Genomic DNA, 15,443 nt, shown 5'->3' with positions numbered 1-15,443 from the left:
TCAACAGGCCTCAGTGCAACATGAAAAAGCTTCCTTCTTCTCCCAGCTTTGGGGCGGGGGGAGGAGGAGAGGATATCTTCCTATGGTCTTAAGCTTGCAGGCAGAAATACATTAATGCATCAGACCAGTCAGAGAAGGGTGTGTTTCTCCTGCTGTGTTGAACTCTGGCACAGACAAAAACAGTACTGAGTGAAATAGAAAAGCCTTCTCCCCTTCCCACTTTTCTCAGGAATATGTGAAAAGAAGGCTCAATGGCAATGATTGCTTCTGAAGGCCAAGATAAAAAATTGTTGACCTTCCCCCCCCCCCCCCCCCACTAAGCATGCTGTTCCTTTGAGGAAAATGCAATTCACGTCCAGTGAACATTGCACTTCCAGAAATGTTTGTTATTGTTCCACAACTCGCAGTCCAGAGTCACACTTGGTTCAAACTGGAACAAACACTTCCTCTTTCTGGTTGCAGTTTGCAAAAGCATCAAGGCAATAGGCGGGTGGAGTTTTATGCCGTCCTGCACAAACACACAGGAGTCTGGCAGAAGCGAAACACAAGAGGCTTATGGAAAAGCAACAAATGGAAAACCACTTTTGGCACCTTGCATTCAGGATTGTTTTCTTTGTCTTTTTATTCCCATACATCTGTAAAAAAAAAGTACTGTACACACTCGTGTATAAATCAACCTACATGAAAGTCGAAGGCAAGTTTGGGGTCCAAAATTACAGATTTCGATATGACCAGTGGACAGGTTGAGGATCATTCCTTGTAGAGGAGAAAGCACCAATCCCTCCTTAAGGGCCAAACACAATTTCCCCATCCAGGATCCAAAAAGGCCAGAATTGGTGCCATTGCAAAAAGAGTAGAGACGTTTGGTACTTTATTTACATTTTTCTGGGAAGAACTGAGCTCGTCCCTTTTGTCACTCTATTAGGTATAATTCCTCTTTTGATAAGTGTTAAGGTACAATACTCATATTGACCCGTGGATGACTTGACCCAGGGTCTTTGTGCTGTTTTTTCACTAAAATTTCTAGACTTTTACACAAGCTTATACTGAAGTTACTTGTTTTCCCTAACAAATTCTGCCACACTTAACATTTTGCCATGGAGGATACTGGCTAAAATAAAAAGCTGAAATACTACTTATAAAACAAGCTTTAGTTGCTCTTTCTCCACAGTGGAAAAGGAGTAATGGACCAAGTACAACATGACAGCTACCAACAAAAGATAAGTCAGCACCATTCATTCTAAGTTACTGCAAAGCCAGAAATTTGAAGGATGAAGGATAATTTCATTTTTATATGGGTTAGGGTCACACCCTTGATTTATCTAATTTTCTTGCACATAACATTACAAGTTGAGCATTCCTTATCCATAATTCTGAAATTCTAAATCCTCCAGAATTATCCACGAGCGGCTGAGATAGTGACACCTTTATTTTCTGTTGGTTCAATGTACATAAACTTTGTTTCAAACACAAAACTATTAAAATATTGTATATACAATTATTTTCACATAAAACACAAACAAATGTTGCATTTAGACTTGAGTCCCATCTCCAAGATATCTCATTATGGACATATATGCAAACACAGGTGTTCAAATATCTGAAATCCACAACACCTCTGGTCTCAAGCATCAGACAGGGATATTCAACTTGTACTTGCTTAGACGAGCTTTTAATCCAATCCTGTGTGTTTTCACACTATACAATTATAGCATTATGATACTATTTTAATTGCCATGGCAAACCCCATAGAATTTTGGGATTTCTAGTTCAGCCAGAGGACTAAGTTCCCAAAAGGCACCACATCCCATACAATCCTGGAGGCTAAGCAGGGCTAGTCTTGGTTCGTACCTGGATGGGAGACTGCCAAGGAACACCAGGTGCTGTGGGCTATATTTTAAAGAAACTGGCAAAACCACCTCTGAGAGTATCACTTGCCAAATAAAACCTTATGAAATTCATGAGGCCTCTATGAATTGACAGGCTTCAAAACACCGAAGCACAGGAGGCAGTCCTTGGCTAAGGTTCCCAAACATCCCTCCACCCAATCCCTGGATTCCATGGAAACACAAGAGTTAAGGTGGAATCACAGCACTATATTTGGGTGGTGTGGAAGGACACCTACACAACATCACACCCTCATGCTCCCCAATCTGTTGTCTTCAAGTCATTTCTGACTTAGGGAGGCAGTATATATAGTAAGTTTAATAATAAGTTTTATTTATATCCCACTCCCACTCCTAAAGGGACCAAGGGCAGTTTACAGAAAGTAACAGTTAAAACAATACAACAACAACAAAACAAGAATACTACATAGGTCAAATTAGCATAACTTAAAATAGAACCGTTGCAATTACTAAAAACATATAACATAACAACAAAACATCAAAAATAGCTGCTCTTGCTAGAATAAAAGCATTAAAATGTTTAAACCATCGATCTTACTAAAATACCTCCATTTAAGACTGATTGTCTCCAAAAGTCTGTTTATATGTATGGGGTTTTTTTGGACAGGTTGTTCAGAGGGTGGGCTTTTGCCTTAAATATAAAACCAGCCACTACAGTGACATGATGCAGGATTGGGGGGGGGGGGTTACCTTTGCCTTCATATAATAATAATAATAATAATTATTATTATTATTATTATTATTAAAAATCTTGACTGACAGGTAAGCTCCTCTTTCTGGAAAGGGAAGGAGGTACCCCACACAAACACACAGAAAGCCCTCCAGTGCTAAAAGAGGAAGGAAGGAAGGAAAGGGAAGAAAAAGGAAGGGAAGGGAAAGGAAAGAAAATGAAGGAAAATGAAAGGAAGGGGAAGGAAAGGGAAGGAAGGAAAAGAAGTGGAAGGCAAAGGCAGGGAAGGAAAACGAAAGCAAGGAAAATGAAAAGAAGGGTAGGAAAAGAAAAGGAAGGGAAGAAAGGGAGGAGAGGGGAAGGCAAAAGCAGGGAGGGAAAAGGAATGGAAAGGAAGGGGAAGGGGAAGGGAAGAGAAGAGGAAGAGGAAGGAAAAGGAAGGAAAGAAAGGAAGGAAAAGGGTTAGAAGGCAAATGAAAGGAAGGGAAAGGAAAGGAAGGGAAAGGGAAGGAAAAGGAGTGGAAGGCAAAGGGAGGGAAGGAAAAGGAAAGGAAGGAAAGAGAAGAGAAAGGGAGGAGAGGAAGGAAAAGGGGGGTAAGGCAAAGGTAACGAGGAAAAACGAAAGGAAAATGAAAGCAAGGAAAATGAAAAGAAGGGTAGGAAGAGAAAAGGAAGGGAAGGGAGGAAAGGGAGGGGAGGCAAAGGCAGGGAGGGAAAAGGAATGGGAAGAAAGGGGAAGGAAAGGAAGGAAAAGGGTGAGAAGGCAAATGAAAGGAAGGAAAAGGAGTGGAAGGGAAAGGAAAGAGAACGAAAGGAAGGGGAAGATGTAGGGAAGTAGGGATGGGAAAGGGAAAGGAAGGAACGAGAAGAGGAAGGAAAAGGGGGTAAGGCAAAGGCAAGGAAGAAAAAGGAAGGAAAGGAAAGGAAAAAGAGGAGAAAGGAAGGTGAAGGAAAAGGGAAGGAAGAGAAGGCAAGAAAAGGAGTGGAAGGCAAAGGCAGGGAAGGGAAAGGAATAGAATGGAAGGGAAATGGTAGGAAGGGGAAGGGAAGGGGGTGGTGGGTGCCACCCAAGGCGCCCGTCTTGTGGGGCCACGCCTCGCTCTGAGGGCAGGAAAAGGTGCCTGTCTTTCCCTCTGAGGAGGGAAGGAAGGAGGGAGGCCGCCATTTCGAGAAGGGCGGGGGGGGGGGGGAGAGGGAGGGAGGGCAGGCGGCAAGGAGGGCGCGGCATCTTCCCCGGTGTCCCTGGTCGGCTTACCCGTCCTCGGCGCCACCACTCGGGCCTCCTCTTCCTCCTCCTCCTCCTCTCCTCCGTCTCTCCGGGCGAGCGACCCACGGACCGAGCGACCTCTCACCCGCTCCTCCTCCTCCGCTGCTGGCTCCGCCTGGCCCCCGGCGGGAGAGGCGGGGAAGGCGGGGAGGCTCCCTGGGCCGCCGCCGCCGCCGCTCCTGCGCCGCCTTCCAGCCAGCCCGCCCGCCAGCCTCCCTTTCCCTCTCCCTCTCTCCTTCCCTCTCCCTTCCCTGCAAGGCTGAGGAGGAGAATGTGCCTGCAGCCCCGAGAGACCCAGACCAGGCCTTTCCCCTCCCCTACACTTCCGAATTAGATCGACGCCTCCGCAGCTGCCAAAGTCCCCCCCCCCCTCCGGGAGTTGCCGTTTTGCAGGAGCCTCTCTGCCCAAGAACCCCCCCCCCCCCCAAACTACGACTCCCAGGTCTCCATAGTATCCAGCCAGGGCAGTTCAAGGGGGGTCGAAACTGCTTTAATTCGACCGTGTAGCGATGCGCCCTCTGCTGAGGAGATGTGGGCCTTCCTCGCAGTTTGGGGCGTTTGGCCTGCTCCTCACGCAGCCCCTTCTGCTGGAGGCCCATCCAGGCCTTCTTCCCATATGCTCCTTCCACACAGCTGAATAAAGTCCCACATTATCAGCTTTGCACTGGAATATAGGGCAGTGTGGACTCAGGGCCCTTCCAGACAGGCCCTATATCCTGGCAGTGTGGCCTCATATAATTCAGTTTAAAGCAGAAAAGCTGGGATCAGAACATGGGGTATAGGGCCTGTCCCATACTGTATAAACCAGAATCAAGGCAGAAAATCCCACAGTACCTGCTTTGCTTATCTGAGGGCCCTTCCACACAGCCCTATATCCCAGAATTACTTAGCTACTTAGGCGATCCCTCCTTGTCTGAGTAGGATTGTCTTCCAAGTACTGGTGGTGGGTCCGTAGGTGACTGTGGAGTCCTTTTCTTGATCTGCATCTTCTCCCACAGTGAGGGCATCCGTTTCCAGGTGGAAGGCGGTCCCAGTCAGGGTTGGCTTGACGCGCCTTCCTCTTGGCACATTTCTCTCGTTCGCCCTCCATTCGTGCCTCTTCAAATTCTACAGCACTGCTGGTCACAGCTGACCTCCAGCTGGAGCACTCAAAGGCCAGGGCTTCCCACTTCTCAGTGTCTATGCCAGAGTTTTTAAGGTTGGCTTTCAGCCCACCTTTAAATCTCTTTTGCATCGTCTGTGCACACATTCTGAAGAAGACCTACAAGCCACACTAAACATCTTCACAAAAGCATACAAGAAGCTCATCCTGTCATTGAACATCGAAAAAACCAAAGTGCTGTTCCATCATTCACCAGCCAATCCCTCTCCAATGCCAGAAATACAGCTTAATGGTGTAACATTAGAAAATGTTGACCATTTCCGCTACCTTGGCGGCCACCTCTCCACCAAAGTCAACATCAACACCGAAATACAACACTGCCTGAGCTGTACGAGTGCAGCATTTTTCTGAATGAAGCAGAGAGTGTTTGAGGACCTCCGTAGGGATACCAAGGTGCTTGTTTATAAAGCTATTGTCATCCCAACCCTGCTATAAGCCTGCGAGACGTGGACAGTCTACAGACGTCACATGCAATTCCTGGAACAATTCCATCAGGGTTGCCTTTGAAAAATCCTGCAAATCTCTTGGGAAGACAGACGGACAAATGTCAGCATGCTGGAAGAAGCAAAGATCACCAGCATTGAAGCGATGGTCCTCCACAGTCAACTCCGCTGGACTGCCCACATTGTTTGGATGCCAGACCACCATCTCCCAAAGCAGTTGCTCTTCTCCAAACTCAAGAATATCAAAGTAGAAAATCCCACGATGTCTGCTTTGAACTGGGTTATCTGAGTCCACACTCAGATAATGTGGGATTTTCTGCCTTGATATTCAGGGATATAGGGCTGTGTGGAAGGGCCCTGAGTCCACACTGCCATATATTCCAGTTCAAAGCAGATAATGTGGGGTTTTATTCAGCTGTGTGGAAGGGGCTTTAAATAACCCAGTTCAAAACAGATATTGTGGGATTTTCTGCCTTGATATTCTGGGTTATATAGCTGTGTGGAAGGGCCCTGAGGTGCATCTGCACCAGGGTCCCCCAAACTAAGGCCCTCCAAGGTCATAGACCCAGCCTAAACTTTAGACTTAGGGCCTCCGTAACCCCAAAACAACTTAAAGGCATACAAGCACAACAGTCCTAAGTCCCTTCCACACAGCCATATAACCCAGAATATCAAGACAGAAAATCCCACAATATCTGCTTTGAACTGGATTATCTGAGTTCACCTGACATATAATGCAGTTCAAAGCAGGTAATGTGGGATTTTATTTAGCTGTTTGGAAGGGGCCTTAGTTAAGTACACAACAAATCCGAATTACTCTAAATACTTGAGCATAAGCTGACCTGGATATAAGCCGGCACACCTAATTTTACCACAAACAACTGGGAAAACTTAATTGACTCAAGTATAAGCCGAGGGTGGGAAATGCAGCAGCTACTGGTAAATTCCATAGTAAAAATATATACCAATAGAATTATGTTAATTGTGGCATCAGTAGATCAATGTTTTTGAATATTTACATAAAACTCTAAGATAAGACTGTCCAGCTCTGAGTAAATCATTATTCTAACCTTCAATGTAAATGTGCTTACATATGATTCTAATAATCACCATAGTATATTTTCACTACATTTTGGGGGAAATGCTGTGTGTATATGAATAAGGAAAAGTGAGAAAGAGTGGCGCCGAGAGAGGAGGAGAGGAAGGCATGCTTTGTGAGAGAGGAGAAGAGGAAGGAGAGCTGGGTTGCTTTGCAGAGAGATGAGGGTCCTGGCAGGAAGGCATGGGGCTGAAAGAAGCCCTTCTTTCAGCCCCTATGCCTTCTGCCAGGACCCTCACCTGAGTATAAGCCAAGGGGGGCTTTTCAGCCTAAAAGGGGGTTAAAAACTAGGCTTATACTCAAGTATATACAGTAACTCGACTCTGGTCAGCCAAGAGCAGACCCATGCTTCCCATTGAGATGCTGGTATGTTTATGTTGGTTACAATTTTTCTTCATTTTAAATATTGCATTGTTCTTCCATTGTTTTTTTTTTTTTTTGCACTACAAATAAGATATGTCCACAGTGTGCATTAGGAATTCTTTCATTTTTCCCCCCGGACTATAATCCATTCCATCTTGTCCCCACAATTGATCATGAACTGTCTTTAAAAGTTTGAGGAAACCTGCACCACACTGTCGGATTAATTTGACAGTGCTTGAGCTGCTTATTTTTATTATTATTTTTCGTATCAGAATTGCTTCTGGTATGAGAGAATTGGCTGTCTGCAAGGACATTGCCCAGGGGACCCCCTGATGTGTTACCATCCTGTGGGAGGCTTCTCTCATGTCCCTGCATGGGAAGCTGGGACTGACAGACAGGAGCTCACCCCTTCTCTTGGATTCGGTCAGCAATCCTACTGGCACAAGGCTTTAGCCCATTGCGCCACCGGGGACTCCTTATGGAATTCTGGGAATTCTAGATTGGTGAGGCGGCAGCACACTTTGGCAGAGAAAGCCGCTGCAAGAAAATTGCACAGATGGACTACAAACAGAGGTACAACTATGTGGCCCAAATGATTCATTGGAACTTATGCCACAAATACCACGTGACAGTAGTAAAGAACTGGTGGAATCATAAACCTGCAAAGGTAGTGGAAAATGAACATGCAAAAATACTGTGGGACTTTCAGATCCAAACGGACAAAGTTTTGGAACACTATACACCAGACATCATGATTGTGGAAAAGAAAAAAGTTTAGATTATTGATGTCGCCTTACCAGGTGATAGTCGAATTGACAAAAAACAGCAGGAAAAACTCAGCCATTATTAACACCTTAAAATTGAACTGCAAAGGCTCTGGCATAAACCAGTACAGGTGGTCCCAGTGGTAATCGGCACACTGCGTGCCATGCCAAAAGATCTCAGCCGGCATTTGGAAACAATAGACATTGACAAAATCACGATTGCTGAACTGCAAAAGGCCACCTTACTTGGATCTGCACGCATCATTCGAAAATATATCAAAGTCCTAAACGCTTGGGAAGTGTTCTACTTATGATTTTAAGATACGAAATCCAGCATATATATCTTGTTTGCTGTGACATACTATGTTTTTGTGTCAGTAAAATAATAATAATAATAATAATAATAATAATAATAATAATAATAATAATTTCCTGCATCTCATCACAGCTCAAGATGGGGTACAACATAGTTAACACACCCAGATAAAACATAATACCATTAAAATATGTGTATTAAAATACATAGTACAAGGATTAAAATACAATACTAACAATGTACATTTAAATTTCATAGTTTAAAATTGACTGGGTAGACCTGCCAGAAGAAATAAGCCTTTTATGGTGTCATAAATTCTAACATGTCATTTAGCCATTGGTTCTTTTACAGCAGGTCATTCCACAGTCTTGGGGCAACTGATGAACAGGTCTGCTGGGTGATCAAAGATCATTAAAAAAATCCTGCTGTTTCCTTGATCATTGAAGCCATGTTGGGATAGCTTGCTTTTGTTGCTTTCAGTGAGTTTTCTGTTGCTTTCAGTTTCCTTCTGTGGTCATTCCACACATCTGTAGATTTATACTGAAACATTTATTCTAGTAGAGATATTTGTACATGCTTTTTAGTAATTTGAATAAATTCTATACCCAGATTATGTTTGACAAGTATAAACATGTTTGACCAATAGATGGCACCATCCCTTTATGAAAATTACCAGCCTGTCCATCTTGGAAAGGCAAAAACAGGCAACAGCATTTATAAGGACTAGGACATGTGATCTCTAACCATATAGAGCAGGTTTAAGAGCTGCCACAGGTATCTTGAATACTTTCAATGTGTGAATTTCAGCCCCTCCGGCCTAAGGCTACAAACAATTTGCTTGGAAGACTGAAGCCAACCACTTGGGTTGCTGTGAGTTTTCCGGGCTGTATGACCATGGCAAACCCCATAGAATCTGTCAGGTGGTACTGGAACATGGCCACACAGCCCGGAAAACTCACCCCAACCTGTGATTCCAGCCATGAAAACCTTTGACAACACATTCAGCTACTTTCTTTTTCCAAGTCCTTCTCGGCTAGCTAAGAAAACCAGAGTCTTGAGTGGGCCCATGGGGATGGAACATGTTCATGCTTCCTTGGATGAGGATTGTCCTAACTCTGCTAGTACAAGCTGCTATTGGTTTTTTTAATCCAGTTTGGATTCTACAATCCTTCATAATTTACCAGTCAAGCAGATTGTGGCAATAAATCCAGGCCTTCTTAGATGAGTTGGATCCATCCACCTTTCTACTTTAGATTTAGATCTGGGTTGAGAGACTGCAGCAGCTTTGGGAATGACCTATCGAAGGAACCAAACAAGGTTTGTCACCCTATGTTATGTCTTGTCATGTCCTACCTGGAGGAAGCCTCTTCGGACAAGGAAGGGGAAGAAGAGAGCCAAGATACCAGACGAGGCTGAGAATCTGGTCAAAACACTGACAGAAATGTCCATCCCAGCCATTGACTGCATATTAGGAGAGAAATACAGAGGTACTTCAGCCTTTGGAGCATTTATAAATTAAAATACCAGTTTAAAAGCATCAGGAAACCTCCTGCACTACTTTAAAAGGAAATGCTGAGCTAAGTGAGGCCAACTAGGTGGCTTTACTGTTGACTATAGTGTGCACCTGCCTTATCCACAGGTGTTTGGTTCCAGGGCCCTGTATGAATATGAAAAAAAATGTGCACAATCAAGCCTATACTATTAAATGGTGGGGATGTGGACACCTCAACATCTCCCGGTAGTGCATAAAAGGGCTTACATTGGCTGCTGCTCACGCCACCTCTTTCCCTGACAAACAACCACAATGTGAATTCACCAACTGCAGCAAGACTTTCTGATATATTTTTGTTTTATTTTTTGTTATGCAGTGGTTTGTGAATACACTGTGTCAACTCTTAAGTTTGTTCAAGCAAAGTCATTCCATTTCTGGAATGCTTTGGAACCTTTTCTAATGGGTTTATTAATTTCTCTCTTTTGGTGTGTATCTTTGGCTCATCTCTCTATGTGTGCTATTTATAAACCCTATGGGAGATGGTGTTGGAGTATAAACAAAAGATTGTTGTTGTTATTATTTGAAACATAACAAGATTAGGACATAGCAAACAAGATCACTATGCTGGTTATCATATTTGATCACACGTCTGACACTTCCCAAGTGTCTAGGATGATGTGATGTATCGGCGAATAATGCATGCAGATCCCAGTAAAGTGGCCTTTTGCAGCTGACAGATGGTAATTTTGTCAGCGCTGATTGTGTTTAAGTGCAGGCCAAGGTCTTTAGACACTTCACCCAGTGTGCCGATCACCACTGGGACCACCTTGACTGGCTTTGTAGTTCAATCTTTAAATTCTCATATAGTGTCAGCTTTTCCAGTTGTTTCTCTTCAATCCTGCCTGGGATTGCAATATCAGCAATTATTATTATCTTCCTCTTCCTCTTCCTCTTCCTCTTCTTCTTCTTCTTCTTCTGACAATTCCCTTGTTTGCTTTGGCTCTGCTCAGAAATGGCTTTTCCCATTTGGAGCTCAGACTATCTCGACCATGCTTCTTGCTCTGAAACAATGTCTACACTCTGAGACTGGTTCATTTTTATGGACAGTGGTACATGGGAGACTGAAATGGGACCTCTCCTTGATCGGTCACTTTCTAATGTTAGAAGCTGCACACATTCTTGGAGAAAGGTTATCGGATCACAGTTATACATGTCTTACTTGCATCACGATAAAGTTGGCATCCACAAATTCAACTGACCATGGTTTGAAAATACCCCCCTAAAGTTTCCCCAAAAAAGGCATACTTTGATTTTGCCATTTTATATAAGGCAGATTGGGCAAACTTTGGTCCTCCAGATGTTTAGGACTTCGACTCCCACAATTCCTAATAGCTGGTAGGCTGTTAAGAATTGTGGGAGTTGAAGTCCAAAACACCTGGAGGGCCCAAGTTTGCCCATTTCTGTTATAAGGGATATCGTTTTACTACAGCACTATATGTGACAGATTTTTATATCCATGAGGATCCTGGATCAAACTCCTGCAGTTACCTGGGGGCTACTGCATCAATAAACAATAGTGAATTGCCACCCAAGTTGCTGAAAAATTGTATTTCTAAGGAGATTTTTGAAGATGTATATGCTGGACTACAACTCTTAGAAGCCTACAACCAATTTGCTGTAAAAATGTTCTCTTTTCACATACTGCACATTAATCATACAAATGATAATGGACAATCTTAGGCTGTTGCTTACCCAATAGCGATGGAAATAACAGGAGACTATGAGAAAATTATGTACTCCAGAAATATTCTTGCCTGCGGCATTTGAAACATTCACTAGAAACCACTCTAAAATGCAAGATTCTCAAGCAAGAAGATGTTCTAAAGTAGAGGTATATAAATAGTCTATCACTTTTTATTCTTATAATAAACACGATGGTACAACAAATGTTGCATTTTACTTTCTACATCCTCAATAAAGTTTTACAGCTGTCTTTATTGTGCAGGGATATACATATAATAGAGAACTGCATGGTACTGAACGTAAACCAGCAGCAGGATACATTTTGTTCTTAAACACAAGTGTCAAATTTCCCTGTGTTTGGTTTACAAGACAACAGATCTTGCTTCAACCTTTTCAAGAGTCATCTGTCGTTGTGTACATATACATTAACACTTATTCTTTCCATAGCACCACTATTATTATTTCTAGCACCCACAGAGTCTTCCTGAAGAGATGGAGAATGCTCATTTCTTCCATCCATTGGAGGGTTTTCTTACACTATGAAAAGCCTTGCTCCTTATAGATAATGATTGTAGGGTTATTACTCAAAGAGAGAGACATATAGGAACATGCAGGATGTTTTTACACTAGTTTGGCCATCTAGACCTGGACAACAAAGCCCATTCATTTCAGTAGGACCTAAATGCAACTAACTATGAGCTTGACTCATGTCCCCGCATGGGGAGCTGGAGCGGACAGAGAGAGCTCATCCACACTCTTCCCAGATTTGAATCTGCGACCTGTCAGTCTTCAGTCCTGCCGGCAAAAGGGTTTAACCCATTGCACCACTAGGGGCTCCTGTTTCTAAATGTATCAATGCATTTCAGAGTGTGAATGATCTTAAAGTTGCATTATAGTGGTGACATTGGTTTCATGTAGGTGCCAAGTTATGGCTGTTCCTTGAAACCTTTGAAGCCTGTGTGGTTTATTCTAAAATGTTAAATAATGTGGTTTTCAACTTTTAAAACACTTTTAACTTGTTAATATGTTTAATATATAATTTAGTCTATTAAAATGTTTGAAATTTTATTTAATATATTATATACCTTCCAACATTTCACATATGATGAGTGTGGACAAGTAACAGAGTATGGTCAAAATTGTTAGTTATTAATAAGAAAGAACACACAAGTTAGGAAAGGTGCAGCAGCTTGCTCTTCCTCCCACCTTAATTCAATTCCGACCTCATTCCTTGGTTTTCTTAATTTACATATGGCTTTCTTTATTTACATATCTTGCATTCTGTGTCCTTTGTTCTGTGACTGATCACTGATAAACATGAGTTAAGGGAGCCTACATGGTGTATTGGCTCAAGTGTTGGGCTAGGACACTGGGAGACCAGGGTTTGAATCCCTGCTTGGCTGTGGAAACCTACTGAGTGACCTTGAGCAAGTCACACTGTTATCAGGCTCGGAAGAAGGCAAGGGCAACCTTTCTCTGAACCAATTTTGTCAAGAAAAACAGATGATAGGTTCACCCTTAAGGTCAGGATAAATCAAATATTACTTGAATGCACACAACAGCAACACATGAGTTTAATTCGCAGATCTGACCACTGAAACATTTATATAAGGGATTCCTTTACTGGAAGGAAAACAGATTAATCACACGGAAGACATGTTTCCTTTAATTTTTAATTTGACCCTGTTTTGCCAGTAGCTGACATTGATTTCCTACCCTGTTTTACCCTGGGAAGAATATGAAATTGGCTTGTATCTTAAGTGGACATTCAGCTTTAATACAGGAAATTCTGAAGCCTTACACATTCTTTGTTACACAAAAATAAAAAGGGGAGGACATACTTCTTTCCTATAAGGAATTCCTATAAAGAAGATTGATCTGGAAGAGCATCGGGGATGGCTCTATTCTGAGTACTTAACCCTGGGCCGATATGGAATGGCCAACACCACGTTGGGCCGGGATGGTGAGAGGAAGTTCTAACTATCCAGCAGTGGCAAATCTCATTCTGTGGCATGGAGCAGCCACCTTTACTGTTGCAGTGCCAGTGGGCACGAAATGGGTCACGCCCATCACTCATCACCTGGAACCCAAGATTGATATGGGGGGGGGGGGGAGAAATTTCACCTGCTGGCTATTGCACTAAACAGAATGGGAGGGGATAGTTAGTGGCATTCCATGTCCTTAGGCCACCCAAGCCCAGAGAACATGGGATGGCAGCTGGATGATGTCATCCGGAGTTTTGGAGCTCAGTGCCATCTCTGCGCAGATGACACCCAACTCTACTACTCTTTGCCACCTAAATCCAAAGAAGCCTCTCGGATACTGGACCAGTGTCTGGCTGCTGTGATGGTCTGGATGAGGGCAAACAAGTTGAAAATTAATCCTGACAAGACAGAGCTCCTCCAGGTCAATCGTATACCGGATCGGGGTATAGGGTGGCAACCTGTGCTTGATGGGGTTGCACTCCCCCTGAAGACACAGGTCCGCAGTCTGGGGGTCCTCCTGGACTCAGCACTGATGCTTGATGCTCAGGTGTTGACTGTGGCTGGGAGGGCCTTTGCACAATTGAAACTCGTGCGCTAGCTGCGACCGTACCTCATGAAGTCTGATTTGGCCATGGTGGTCCACGCTTTAGTTACCTCTAGATTGGACTATTGCAATGCACTCTACATGGGGCTGCCCTTGAAGTCGGCCCGGAAACTTCCATTGGTCCAATGGTCGGCAGCCAGACTACTAACTGGAGCGAATTACAGGGAGCGGTCTACCCCAATGTTTAAGGAGCTCCATTGGCTGCCTTTCATTTTCTGGTCCCAATTCAAGGTGCAGGTTATCACCTCTGTACAGTTTGGGACCTGCCTACCTTTGTGATCGCATTTCCTTCTACGAACCTACGCGATCTCTTCAATCTTCCCAGGAGGCCCTCCTCTCACTCCCACCTCCATCACAAGCGCAACTTGTGGGGATGAGGGAGAAGGCCTTCTCTGTGGTGGCCCCTTGGTTCTAGAACTCGCTACCCGGAGAGATTAGCCAAGCACCCACTTTGGCAGCCCTTAAGAAAAGCCTGAAGATCTGGCTGTTCTGGTGTGCTTTTGAAGAATAAACAACAAATCCCCATACCATGACCATCTCAGCCCAAAATGTCTTTTATGCATCACCCACCAGTTACAATAATTTTATTCCTTGCATTTGGCCCAGCCCACTACACTCAATTCTTATTATTTTATCTTGTATCCTGTGTTTACCCTATTGTATTATTGTGTTATTGGTTGTATTTTATCTAGTGTTATTATTTGTAGTATGTATTTTATTTTGCTTTATTGTAATTGCTGGGCTTCGCCTCATGTTAACCGCCCCGAGTCCCCTTGGGGAGATGGTGGCAGGATATAAATTAAATTTAATAATAATAATAATAATAATAATAAACAGTTGTGGTCAGTTCTGTCTCAAAACCAGCCCAATAGTTTACATGGACCCAAAAGTTGAAGTTTGATCCAGATTCTGAGATAGAATTTAGAGCAACCTGCAAATTTGGTTAATGTGGTTAAAGACTACAGTAAGCAGCTTTGGCTCCACATTAACCTGGATCAGCTCCAGGCCTGATTGAATAAAAAGCCTGGAATCTGTTGCTGTCTCCCTTCTCTTCCTTCCTGATTGCATTCATCTGATCCTGGGTAACAAACCTGCTGCTACAAATGGGGGCTCGTCCGGGATCTGAATCAACAGTGAAGGAACAGAAACGAAGTCTTTTGAGGACTTGATTGCCACCACTCAGCGGGCCAGGTAAGACGACGATCAGAAGGGGCGAAACGGGTACCCATTGAAAGAAAAGACCCGGCTGATCCTCGCCTTCCCTGCCCTTCAGACTGGGGTATATTGAGACTGGGGTATATTGATTCCACGGCACAGGTAAAGGAAAAAGGCTAGCCTTAAAGGAACAGGAAAAGGAGGTACATGGGAAGTACCTGGGGAATATTTCACTGTGTGATTACTGCAGAAATCAAGTGAAACCCCTCGAGTGACGTTTTCGCACAGAAATCGCACTCACAGGTTAAAGGAACACACTTTCAGGGGAAAGTGATAAGGTTGTTTTGTGTGTATATTTTGGTTTATGAAATATTGTGTTGTTGCTTCTTTGCTTCTGTATTTTCCATTCTTTATGCTTTCTGTGCTTAATACTTTGTTTTAAAAAAAAAAAAGAAAAAAAAAGGAGAAAAATA

The 15,443-nt window shown here is 43.4% G+C and overlaps 1 protein-coding gene across 3 annotated transcripts in view; it reads right to left on the bottom strand.

The window, feature by feature from the left end:
• The window catches only part of GNG12 (G protein subunit gamma 12), a 52,407-nt gene extending 48,399 nt beyond the window's left edge, over nucleotides 1-4,008 (bottom strand). For 2 of the 3 annotated variants that reach the window (XM_060773708.2, XM_060773707.2), the window contains exon 1: nucleotides 3,833-4,005. The gene's annotated coding sequence lies outside the window, so the exon portion shown is untranslated. Of the gene's footprint in view, nucleotides 1-3,832 lie in introns of all 3 variants that reach the window. The other variant, XM_060773709.2, reaches the window with a different exon arrangement.
• Nucleotides 4,009-15,443: the final 11,435 nt, after the last annotated feature.

The sequence above is a fragment of the Anolis sagrei genome, chromosome 4, assembly GCF_037176765.1.
Source record: "Anolis sagrei isolate rAnoSag1 chromosome 4, rAnoSag1.mat, whole genome shotgun sequence".
Taxonomy (NCBI): domain Eukaryota; kingdom Metazoa; phylum Chordata; class Lepidosauria; order Squamata; family Dactyloidae; genus Anolis; species Anolis sagrei.
This window is presented reverse-complemented; position numbering and strand designations above follow the sequence as displayed.